The sequence below is a fragment of the Budorcas taxicolor genome, chromosome 6 (assembly GCF_023091745.1).
Source record: "Budorcas taxicolor isolate Tak-1 chromosome 6, Takin1.1, whole genome shotgun sequence".
In the NCBI taxonomy this organism is placed as follows: domain Eukaryota; kingdom Metazoa; phylum Chordata; class Mammalia; order Artiodactyla; family Bovidae; genus Budorcas; species Budorcas taxicolor.
In genome coordinates, this window is record NC_068915.1 from 116,405,157 (window position 1) to 116,417,756 (window position 12,600).

The 12,600-nt window shown below is 58.2% G+C and overlaps 1 protein-coding gene across 5 annotated transcripts in view; it reads right to left on the reverse strand.

Annotated features, from left to right (window-relative positions):
• The window catches only part of NSD2 (nuclear receptor binding SET domain protein 2), a 77,697-nt gene extending 67,743 nt beyond the window's left edge, over positions 1-9,954 (reverse strand). For 2 of the 5 annotated variants that reach the window (XR_008199595.1, XM_052641834.1), the window contains exon 1: positions 8,619-8,723. The gene's annotated coding sequence lies outside the window, so the exon portion shown is untranslated. Of the gene's footprint in view, positions 1-5,823; positions 5,899-6,926; positions 6,956-8,618; positions 8,724-9,876 lie in introns of those variants that run through there. The other 3 variants (XM_052641835.1, XM_052641837.1, XM_052641836.1) reach the window with 3 other exon arrangements.
• Between the last annotated feature and the right edge of the window lie 2,646 nt (positions 9,955-12,600).

Consider the following 12,600-nt stretch of genomic DNA (forward strand, 5'->3'; position numbering starts at 1 on the left):
CGGACACCACTGGACTCAGGAGACCGGGGAAGGGGAAGTAGGGCGGAAAGACGCCAAATCCTTATCTCCTGAAGATAGAACTGCACACGTAACACACGGCCCTCAAAGTTCTCAGCTCCATGAAACAGGCAAGTGTTTCTGATAGACAGATATGAGAGACAGCTGAAGGAGCAGAGCAGCCGTCTCCTCGGAACAGTTGCCTGGACTGCTGCGTTCTGCTCTGACCCTCACAGAGGGAACCGTCTTTAGGGCACCTGGTTCAGTCCGATGAATGAAAAGCAAACAGGAAATACATACCTAAACATTTGGTTGGTAAGATTACAATTACCTAAGTTTCCTTCCACTTTTCTGATTCGTACAAACTTTTCATGAAACGTATTGTGATTACAAGACAGAAACGTTCTGGCTGCACCAGCTGTTGCAGCAGGCGGATCTCAGTTGCGGCGTGTGGGCCGCCGCTCCGGGCCAGGGACGGCTGCGGCCCCGACACTGGGCGGGCCGGGTCCGAGCCACCGGACCCCCGCGGAAGTCCCTGGTCGTCTAACGACTAGTGCTGCGTGAGCTTACTGTTTCGCCTGGATGGTCTGTCAAGGAACTGCATGCCCTTGCAAAGAAGCTTTCCATAAACTCTAGGCTGGAATTCACAACTGTTTCTGCTACCTCATTCCGGTGCTGGGAACTCACAGAGGGAGGGGAGGGGAGGAGGCGCCAGGCTTCAGGCACCCGCTGTAGACGGAGCGGCTCGGACCCTCTGCCAACAGCGCTGCTGCAAGCGCCCCGGGGCCGAGACACGCACACGGGCTCAGCCTCCGCGCCGCACAAACAAAACACGGTCGCGTCTTCAAAGAAGTTATAAGAAGCTGAACTTCCAGAAATAAAAACTTTTTTATACAGATTTCAGAACTCAACACAAGAGAATCCATAAACTGTCAACATGAGGCCTAATCCCAAGGGGTCTTCCGCAATCAGGGACAACTTCCAGCGCAGAATAAAGAGGGGACTCCTCAGGGGCGCGCCCTCGGGGTCTCCCTGAGCTCCCCTGCAGGCACTGTCCCCCCAGGCCACCCCCTCGCACCTGAGGAAGAGCAAAGAGCCTGAAGCCGGCCAGTGCTCCCGCCCCAGAACCCGAGCTGCAGAGCAGTCGGGGATCTTGGCACCTCACACTGGACAGGGCCCAGGCTCCGAGTCACACAGACAGGACCCCTGCAGGCCCGGAGCAAGCTGCCCCACACGGATGTGCCCAGGGTCCCTCAGTGCCCACTAAGGGCCCATCCAGGTGGTGCTGTCCTGGGGGCACCGTGGGGAGCAGGGGCGAGGGCTGCCAGCAAGGAGCCTCCACTCGCAGGGAGGGCAGGTGGGGGGACAGCAAGCCGGGCGTCAAGACAGAAAGGGCACAGTGTGGGTGTCCCAGAGAAAACGACCTGGGGGTGAAGGCGTCGATGAGAGCTTTAAACATCCCTCTTTAGCCTCGTCCTTGTTTCTGAGCCTCGAAACCCAAGTAAATGGAATCTTACAAGAACGGATGTTGTTCGGACAGTGAATGGGCTTCCGTCTGGCTTTGTCAAACAGAAACTCGGGGGTCACTGACACCCTCCCCACAACCCACGGGCCTCGCGGCTTGACTGCAGGCCCTTCCCGCTGACTCCTCTGCGGAACCTGTGCCCCTCAGCAAGGCCGCGCCAGGCCTGAGCGCTGGGCCTTCGGGGAACTCCAGGCAGAGTTCTCAGCGCGGCGGGCTCAGGCACCCCGCGAAGGCGGCCACCTGCCCGGGAGCTCAGGCCTGGGGAGGCAGAAGGTGGGCCCCAGCCCGTGCTTCTAAGACGCTCCCGGGTGGCCCATGCGGCCAGTCTGGGGACCAGGCCTGGGGTACCAGGTTACCGGCCAACGACCTGGCTCACCCCGAGGCTTCCTTCTCGCTCGGAGCGCGTACCTGTATGCTGCCACCGGGAGCAGGGGCGCGGGAACGTGGCCAAGCACGCGGCTCTCAGGGCTCCACAGGCCATGCGCCCCTTTCCCACTGTCAAAAGCAGACCACGCAGCCACACTCAATTTCAAGGCGGGCAGGCTGCCCAGTCCTATGGGGCGCTCAGAGAGCCAGTTGGGAAGACTCACACAGCCAGCCAGGGCACACAGGCCGCCTCCCACGACCTCGCCCCTAACCCTCCCCCCACCAGCTCACAGACGACCCTGAGAAACGCGCTCTCCAAAGCAAACAGACGCGCACTGCCCACCCACACACGCCCGCCTGAACCCGCAAGGCCTCACGCTCCTCTGCAGATGAAAATGCTCTGTGCAGCCTCGAGAGCGGCCCCCGCCCACAGCCTGCTCTGCACTCAGCGCCCTCCCCTCTGACCTTCGGCCCTCTCCTGCCATGGGCTCTCTGCTCTGGAGCCCTCACCACCCGACGCCGGGCCCTCTTCCACACTCGGTACCGGCCTCAGCCTCCAGGCAGGTATGACGCCCGTGGACATACAGACAGACCAAGCGCAGCAGAGTCTGCACCAAGTCTCCTTCACGACTTTCCCCGTCACGGAGACCACGAACACACGAACCCGCTCCGTGTGCCAGCCTGCCCGGCCGCTCCCTCGCCGCACAGCTGGGAAGCAAGCCCCAGACCGTGGTGCACTTTTTGACAAATTCTGTACGTGGCTCTACAAGACACAAATTCCTTTCTTAAACAAAACCACTGTAACAGCTGAAAAAAGGAAGGTTCCTTAATGAGAAACCGAGTCAGCGCTCCACTTTCACAAGTGGAGCACCGTCACAAATACGCAAGTTGTGTTCCGGGATGCACACAGCCCTGCAGCGGGCGGGCATCCGGCTGGGGTGCCTCCAGGAGCCTGCACAGCCCACATTCCCCTTCTTCTCCGCTGGAGGAGACCTGCCGCCAGTCCTGCAGGGCCCCGCAGCTTCAGCCAGCCAACGGCGACCCTGCAGCGCAGCGTCCTGTGCTCCTTTCCCCACCCCGCATCTCCTGGTGAGTGCTTATGGGACCAAAGGCCTGATCAGTTTTCAGGTTCGATTATTTAGCAAGACAATTTCACAGATTTTTCAAAGATGTAATCTTCTGTCCACCATCTCTCCCGTTTCAGCCCCCTCACAGGTCTGTCAAATCCAGGGGACCGAGGACATGAGTTCTGGCTCATCAATGGAACACAGCTAACTTCTTAATTCTCCATGAATGAAGGAATGTCAGCAGAAGTACACAGCCATACTAACTAACAAAATATAACGGCCCATCCTCCTATTCGTGTCTAGACGGTCTGATGTTCCAATGTCCCCTAAGAGGCAGGACAGTGAGTTCCCAGAGCACAGCAGCAGAGGTCAGGCCCTGCAGGGGTCCAGCACTTACAGCCTGTGACTCTGGGACAGTGCTTAACATCTCTGGGATGTGCTGCTGTGAGGACTCAGTGAGAGGAGGGAACGAAGATTTGCTGCTCCAAGACACAGGGGGAACCACTCTGCACAGATGGCACTGACTTCCAATCTTTGGGGGGATGCAAACAGGAGGCTCTTATTTCTTTTTCTGCTGTGCGCCCTGGGGGATCTCGGTTCCCCAGGGAAGGACTGGACCCAGGCCCTCAGCAGGGCAACTGGGCAGTCCTAACCACCACACCACCAGGGAATTTCCCAGAAGCTCTTATTTCTAACATATACTTTAATCGTAAAAACCCAGGAATTCAATATTTATTAAATAAAAATCTTTAGGGGCCTTCTCTGGTGGTCTAGTGGCTAAGACTCCGTGCTCCCAACGCAGGGGGCCTGGGTTTGATCCCTGGTCAGGGAACTAGATTCCATATGCCACAACTAAAAAAAAAAAAATCCCCCCAGCACATCCAAATATATATATATACACACACACACATATATATAAATCTTTGGGAAAATAGAAGACTCGGAAGTACGAATATCTCCACGAGTTGACTCTCAGTTAATACTGGGCGCCGCTTGAAGCCCAGAAGACAACTGAGAGCTCACCCTGAAAAGCTCGGAACCTGGACACGTGCAGGGAGAGAGCCCAAGCCGTGTGCTGCCGGGACAGGGCCCGGCGCTCAGAGGAGGAGCATCCCAAGTGCCGCGGATGCAGCGCTGGCGGTGCCCATGGGGGAAGGGGACAGAGCGAGGCACAGGCCGCGCACACCGCGTGCGAGGGAGCGCGGCTCATCCCGGGGGCAGCAGCACCGTGCTGAGGCCTCAGAGCAGCTGCGAGCGGCCAGCCAGTGAAGATCCCAGGGAAACACAGGGCCCACGCGCCACGCTCAAGACCAAGGGCTTCCTCCTCTATGAGCAGGAAGGCACCAGGGACACATCTCAGCTGGTAGGTGAACTCAGTTTCTTTTTGAAGGAACTGAGGTAAATCAGAAATGAGGCGCACTATCCATTTTACTAGCTCACAGTGAGATAAAAATGGTGCCCTCTCAAATCTCAAATCTCTCGAAACGTGAATGTTGGGGTCGCTCGGCCCTTCCCCCTTGCCCTCAGCGCCACGCCGGCCCTCTCTGCTGTCGGTCCAGCCTTCCTGGAGGCTCCTGGGTCTGGGCACGGCCGCTGTCCTCGAGCTGGCTGGCCAGCTTCCTCTCTGGCCTCTCTCACCCGCCCTGGGCCCCCCTCTCTGCCACCTCACACCAGGGCGAGCACACTCGCACCACTCCCCTCGATCCACACCACTCCTCACACACTGGCCAACACACGAGGGGCTGAGTCTTCATATAAGCAGTCACTGAAGGGCTGACATTCACTCAGATACCGTTCTAGGCACTGGGAGCCTGACAGTCGTTAAAGCCGAAAGGAGAAAAATCTCTACTGCTACAGACCTCTTGATGCAGTCTGGCGCACAGACAAATAAGGAAAACACCTGGAACGTCAGAGGATACAAGCTAGGATACAAGCTAGGCAAAAGAAGCGGAGACAGATGGGTAGGGCCAGACAGCAAAAGGATATCATAAATCAGGGGTCAGGGTGGTGCCTGAGAAGGGAAGTTGAAGCAAAGACTTAAAGGCAGGTGAAAAGCCAGCCAGGCAGGTGTCGAGTAGAAGGAACTGCAGATGCAGGGGCCGGGGGCCAAGCGTGGCTGCAGCGCTTTAGACAGGCCAGAGGCCAGCACGGCTGAGACAGAGGGAGGGTGGAGCGGGAGGAGGCTGGCCACGCACCAAGAGCTCAAGACACACTCCCGAGGGCTCCCGAGGCAGGCAGGGGCTCTGGGGCCACCTTCTAGGGGTGAGGTGCATGATGAGAGCTGAACGAGAAGGAATGCACACGGAAGCCAGCGGTGCCCACACAGGCACTGAGTGAGTCTATGTGCGTGTGTGAGGGCCACAGGGGAAAGCGGAGGCAAAACTGACCGAGCAAAAGCCAAGGAAAAGCTCAGCCACAGCAGAGGGCTGAAGAGACCGGGCGAGACCAAAATACGGAGTGCAAGAGGGAGCTCCCACGGCCATCCAGCGGTTAGGACTGCAAGCTCGCACTGCCAGGGACCCCGGTTCAATTCCTCGTTGGGGAACTGAGATCCCACAGGCTGCACAGCACAGCAAAAAAAAAAAAAAAAAAGTGCGGTGAGAGGCAGAAAGAGCAGTGAGCCTGGTCTTGAACCCCAAAGGGCCCTGAGCTCCCTGAGAAGTGGGCTCCCGCAGGAGCACATGCACATTTCAGAAAGGCAGGCAGAGCGTGGAGAGCTGGCTGAGGGGAGGGGGATGGAGTCAGAAACACCCTTCCCGGCCTGTCAGCCTCGTAACACAGCGGCAAACACAAGCCAAAGATTACTTAAAATGTTTAACACTGCTGATGGAAACATACCCTTAACAGCGTAACAAACTTATTTCATACCATTGATTCTTTCTGTGACAACCCAGTTAACTTAAAAATTGAGCTCCCAACTCCTTCCATGGAGACAAAACATTCTTCTCTTCACACCCAACAGGGGAGTTTCATCTCTAGGGCTGTTGGGCAGCAGGCTGGCACTCCGCTCAACCACCACTTAGCAGTTTCCATCCTTGTATACCTTGTTGAAAGGATTAAGTATTACAGACATTAAGGCGCTCTGAAAAATTCATCTTTGGCCCTTTGCTTTCTGGAAGACAGACTCAAGAACAATACTAATTTGAGATGTCTTGAATTTTTTAACTGGCAAAGCAAATCTCATCAAATTAATCAGCTCCTTCAAAAGCTATACTGTAACCAATAGACAAGTGCAAAATGCTGACCAATCGCTGGGGTAACTCATTTGAGTCTTTTTCTCCCCTAAATAATAAGTTTTACCCTAAATAACAATTCCTAAAAACAAAAGTAACAAATCACATAAAGACAGTTTGCAAAGTATAAACATAATCCTCCGGAACTTCCATGTCACCTCCTGCTTCTGTGTATCTTATCTTTCTCCTTTGCCCAGAGACAGGGAGAGAGGCACGGCAGACACGTCACCGCTTGATTCATCCTGGTGGTACATACAGGTCTGTTCTGTTACTTGTTGTACTTATATGCTTGCAATATTTCACAGTTAATTTTTATTTAACATTTGAGTTAGCTACAAAGACAAAAGGAAAAGAGAGGAAACAGGCCTTCCTGGCAAACAGTGTCTCGGCTCCCCGATTAAAGCAGGGAGACCTTAAGCCAGCCCCTTACTTTCCATATTCAGTTTCTTCCAGAAGGGCCCTTTCTGCTTCACCATGCCTTACAAAAAAGAGAAGCAAACAGGCCACATGCTGGCATTAAAATGGGCTGCTTGTCCCGAGTCATAAGCCCGTTCACTCAGCACTCGCTGAGCGCCTGCCACAGGAAGGCATGAGCAGAGGCCAGTCCGCCCGAGACTGTAGGAACCCTCCCTCCAGGAGCTCGTCCAGCAGGGAGAAAGGCCACGTAAGGCCACTGAAGGGCTGGGTCCTCTGTGTTCAAAATGGGAGGACAGGGCTTCCCAGTGGGTAGGAACCTACCTGCCAGTGCAGGGGATACAGGTTTGATCCCTGGTCCGGGAAGACTCCACATGCCTCGGAGAAATTACGTTGACAAACTACTGAAGCCTGAGCACGTACAGCCCGCACTCCGCAAAACGAGTAGCCCCTGCACGCCACAACTAGAGAAAGCCCGTGCAAATGCAAGGAAGACACAGCACAGCCAAAAATAAAAATAAAATTTAAATAATAAAAAAAATTTAAAGGAAAGACAAGCAGTGGTCCACACACAACAACAGTCCATGCAGACGCCTGGATCAGGACAGGGGACCACATATTTGAGGAACCAGGACCCATTTACTGCAGCCGGGCAAGGAGTGAAGCTTAGAAGACTAAGAGGCTTATCCAAAATTGCATACATTCTATAGCCAAGCATTATATCCAAACAAAAAACAAAAATCAACCAACCAAAAACCATATACCAGGATATGTAAGTAAAAAGCTTAATAACTTCAACTCCCACTGATTAAATGTTCACTTAGAACTCAGCTGTTTCCTGAGAAAGCTTATTTGTCTAGATTAAAAATGGCAGGAGAAAGTAAATGTGGAACTTTAGCATCACCTTACCACATGCTTGTGTGTGCGCAAGGACAACCCCAATCTCATGTAGCAACATTTTATCAGTGTTTTCTATCCCCTCACCAGCACTTCTTAGTAAATGTAACTTCACCTACTTTTACCTGTTTTAAACTAAAGCATCAAGCCGTAAAAAAGGAAGTAACTAGCTAGTTCACTTGTGCCATGCGAGTGAGCCTTTTAAACCTGGACTGCCTGGAGGGGCCTCCCTGGCGGCTCAGTGGCCCGGGATTTGCCTGCCGACGCAGGAGACACGGGTCCCATCCCTGTCTGGGAAAATCCCACGTGCTGCAGAGCAACTGAGCCCGCGCGCCACCACGAGTGGGCCCGTGTCCCTCGGCCCCGAGCCGCACGAGCGAAGCCACCTCAGTAAGCCTGCGCCCCGCAGCTCAAGGGGAGCCCCCACTCTCCACAGCCAGAGAAGGGCCTGCGCAGCAGCAAGGGCCCAGCTCGCCCAACCTGGACTACGTGCAGGAGGAGAGGTCATCTGAACAGGTGGCCGGCTTGGCCCACTCTTCCCTAAGCCACAAGGTCTCTAACTCCTAACATGTAAGTCTCGCAATTCTGACTTATTCCGCATTTGAGTCCTCACATTTAAGCAGGTACTATTTTAACAGCCCTGTTTAAATCAGCTGAATAAAAACCATAAACCTAGCAGTCACACATGGCAGCCTGTTTAACTTATTGTTTTGTTCTGTTGTGTCTCCATAAATTTCAAATTATGTTAGTTTAGACATAACATGTATCACAAATGTGCACACAGAATAATAAACTGCCCATCATTTTTTTTTTTGGTAGTGCCACACAGCATGTGGGATCTTAGTTCCCTGACCAGGGATCAAACCCATGGCCCTGCCCTGGAAGCTAAGAGTCTTAACCACTGGACCACCGGGGAGTATCAAGCCCATCACTTTTTGAAATTCAGCAAGTTATTTTTCTGATACTTTTAAATTGGAATGTTCACCACTGGAATCCCAGCCCACCCTGATCTATAGTAATGCAGTCAGGAGGCGAGGATTTTTGTATTATATAGATCAGAGTTCTTAAAAAAAAAAAAAAAAAGCTTAAGAAACTCACAAACGTGCGGAAAGTACTCACTTTATCGACCACTGGCCCAAAACTGAAGGCTGCTGAGCATCTGAGAAAATGGAAGAAAAGAAAAGGAAATGACTCAAAGTAATCGTGCTTAAGGCATGAGTCCTCTTCACTTCCAGGCGGCAGTTTAGATTTGAACTCCGGTCGGTGGTGGGGCGCCGGAGCACGCACGGAGCACACCAGGAAAGGGCTGCGCTCCCACGACTGGTTTCCTCCGAGCTACTGGTTGGCGTGGTGCTTTTTCATGTCGCTCTGGTCACACTTAACACATGTAACGAGGACACGGAAAACATTTGGGAAAATGAAAGCGCTGCATAAGTGAGATGGCTCCTAACTTATCTTCCATCTCGACCATCTCATTTTCAAATACACAAATATGAGGGTCGGTGTTATCAACGCGCAGTGGCAACGTTAACTTTTTAAGTCGTTGGGCGATTAGGGAACACGTATCTCGGCGTTTAAGTCATTTAAAAGCCAAGGCCTTAGAGCGCGGGGTTGTCAGTCCTCAAGAACTTCCCTAACCTCGCTCTCAAGTCCCCCGAACCGAGGGGGGTCCCCGGTTCTGGGACGCGCGCACACGCGCCCCGAGCCCCCATCACCTGCCTAAGAAGCGCTAACTTGTCAAGCCTGGGACCGCTCACGTCCCGGCACCGGCGCGGACAGCGGGGAGAGCCGACGACGGCGGCACCGGCGCCTGTGCCCTCTGCCCGGGCTCGAGACCCGCGTGTCTCAAATGCCGAGATTTGTTCTAAACTGCCCCCTGGCGCGCGGGGCCCGAGCCTGCCCGGCGGCCGCGGCCGCCCCATCGCGCGCGCCCCCGGGGCCCCGGCGGCGGGGGCGGGGGGGGGGGGGGGGGGGGGGGGAAGCACCGTGCGGCCGAGCGCGGGCGGCCGAGGCCCGGCAAGCCCCCGGGCGGGGTCCCCGCGCCGCCACCTGCCCGGCCCGGGGCTCCCGGCGCCCGCGCTGACCAACGGCCGGCAGCCCGAGTGTCAGCCGGCGCCTCGGCGGACAAAAAACGCGCCCGCCCGCGGCCCCGGCCGCCCCTCCCGCCGCCGCCCGGCCCCGGCGCCGGCCCGCGCCTCACAGAGGCCGGCCCGGCCCGCTCGGCGCCGCAGCGAACAAAGGCCGGCGGCCCGCGTCGGGCCGGCACAGGTGCAGCCGCCGGCCGCCGGGCCCAACATGGCCGCGCCCGCCCGGCCCCGCCGCCCCTCAGCCCTCCGCCCCTCGGGCCCGCGGCGGTTGGGCCGGCGGCGCCAGTGACCTGCTGTGCGGCGCATCCTCCGGCGGCGGCGGCGCTCCGGCGGCGGCGGCGGCGGCCGGGAAGGCGGCCGGGGCCGGGGCCGCGCGGGGCAGGGAGGCAGGGCCGAGCGAGGGGAGGGGGCGGCGGCGGCGGCGGCGGGCGCGGCCAGGCCGAGGCTCTCCGCGCGCGGCGCCGACCCCGCCCCCCGCGCCTCCCGCCCGCCGCCGCCGCCGCCGGAGCCGCCGCCGCCGCGCAGAAGCCGCGGGAAAGTGCGCGCCGCTGATTGGCTGCGGCGCCCGCGGGGCTGCGGCCGGGCTTTTCAAATCCGCGCGGGGCGGGGCGGGGCGGCGGCGGCGGCGGCGGCCGGGCGGGCGGGGGCCCCGGGGCCGGGGGTCTGGGGCAACGGCCGGCCGCGGGGGGCCCGAGGGCGCGGGCCGCGGAGGGGGGGGGCGCGCGGGCGCTGCGCGAGCCGCCTCAGCCTGGCGCCGGGCGCGCGCCCCGCTCCCGCTACTCGGCCCGGGCGCGCGCCCGGCGGCGGCTCAACGGAAAGCCCGGAGCCCGGAGCCAGCCCCCTGAGCGCGCGCGCGGTGACGTCACGGCCGCGCGCCCAATCGCCGCCGGCGAGGCCGCCCCGCGCGAGCGCGGCCCCGGCGGCTCTGGAGCCGGGACGTGGGAGGTGGCGCCCTCGCGGCCGCGCTGCGCGCCCTGCGCAGGGGGCCCGCCCGTGCTGGCCGCGGGCCCCGCGCCCCAGCGGGCCTTCGCGCCCTGGCTCGGGGTCCCAGGCCAGCAGGAGCTCTGGCGGCGGGGAGGGGGGTAAGGGGGTGAGGTACCTGGTCTGGTCGTGCGGCCGGGACCCGGGAGGGCGGAGGTGAGGCTCCAGCCGGCCCTGCAGGCGAATCCCAGCCGGAACTCGCAGGGGAGCTTTGTGGAGGGGGGCTCCCGGTGCAGAGGTCCTCGCCGTGCCTGCGCTCCTGGATCCCACATTACAAACGGGGCATAGATGGTCACAAACGGCAGGGCGGCAGGGCGGCCGGCGCGGTGGAGAGGAGGCGGGTGGCTCCTTCCGCAGAATGTCTGCAGGGCGAGGATTCAGCCCGTTTCCCCCACCGCCCAGGCTCCTGTCTGGCTGGTCTGGATCTGCGAGTAGTGGGGAAATCCGTGGTCAGAAACAGGTCTCGTCTCAGGCCCCCAAACTGCTAGGGGCTTGTGCCATTCTAGGGAGGCTAGGGTGGGGAAGAAGGGCAGGGCAGGCCCAGGAGTGCCAGCCCATGGTCAGGGGGAAGCTTGCCGTGAGGACAGTGGGCTGGTACATAGGGTGGACAGAGTGTGCCAACCGGGGCCCTGTTCAAGGACAGTCTTCCCATCCAGCCTCAGCTCGAGAGAGCCACCTCATCGCTGGGCTCCCTCGTCCCAGGGGGCAGCCACACGCGGTGTCCAGCTGAAAGGGATTACAGGATTGTTCAGCCTTCTGTCCAAGAGCGGTGTGGTGAGGTCCTACTGTGTGCTGCCCCCTTGCAGCGTGCTGGGGAGCCTGAGCTGCCAGAAGAGACACCCCTCCCCCATCTGGCACTGCCAGGACTCACCTCTGGCCACCAGGAGCCCCTGGAAGGTGTCTAGCTAGGTGCTGGCCCGTTCACATTTGCACTTTGCCGTATCTCTAAGCTGTAGGTAGAAGACTAGTTGCCTCTCTGGCTCTGGAATCCTTCCAGGGCACAAGCCTGAAAACTGCTTGCCTCCTCAGTAGCTTTAAATCACAGCAGTACAAGACAGATACCACCACCTCTCTTTTGATTTCACAGATTTGGAATTAGGGCTCCTCTTTAAAAAAAAAAGAAAATTGCATTTAGAATAGTGCGATCAACATGTAAATTTATTCAAAACATGAAAGCGAGTGTTTGGATTTTCTTGAAAGTTATTTGGGGCTGGCTGATCTTTTCCCGCCCAGCGCAGGCCTCCCTGGACTAGCCCTGCTGTCTTGTGGGGGTCCCGAGCCCTTTTCATCAAATCTGGCCAGCTGGACAGCCCCAGCCCTGCACACTCTGGGGCCTCTGCCATGGAGAGTGTATTTCCCATGATTGGGTCTCCATCCTTGCAGAGGAGAAAGAGGCCCTCACAGGACTGACAGGTAGGCTCCTGGTTGGGGAGGCCCAGGGCAGTGGGAGCCCCAAGCCCAGTGCGCCCAGAGGGCTGCGGGGCACTCGAGGATGTCAGCAGCTGGGGCTGAAGCTTGTTTCGGCCTCTTGGAGTCTCAGTCGCTTCTCCAAATGAAACTGCCACACTTGGAGAGGAGAGATTACAGAAGACCAAGGGACTGTGAGTCCGCTCCCGATGTGTAGTGACCACACAAGAGAGGATTTCAGAGGGCAAAGCTACCCCTGCTCTGACCTTTTGAGGTTCAGTGGTCCTCCATCTCAGCCCCCACCTGCTGCCCCCGACCCAGCCTCTCAGACCAAGGCCACGCTGGCAAGGCATTTGGGACCAGCGTACCCCAGGCCTGCCTGCTAGCTCTGGGACCAGCCCAGCAGACAGGACAAGGGGTCAAGCGGAGCTGGCCACCTCCCCTGGCCACGAGGTCTGCAGCCAGGCCACCTCTGGCTGCCTGCTGATGTTACCACCCACCAGGGCATACAGCTCTAGGAGGCCCAAGCCGCTCCATGATTTCCATGTGACCCGGGCTGGAGCCCACTCTGCCTCCCTGCTACCCCTTGACCCAGGCCCAGGCCTCCCTGGCAGAGCTGCTACCAG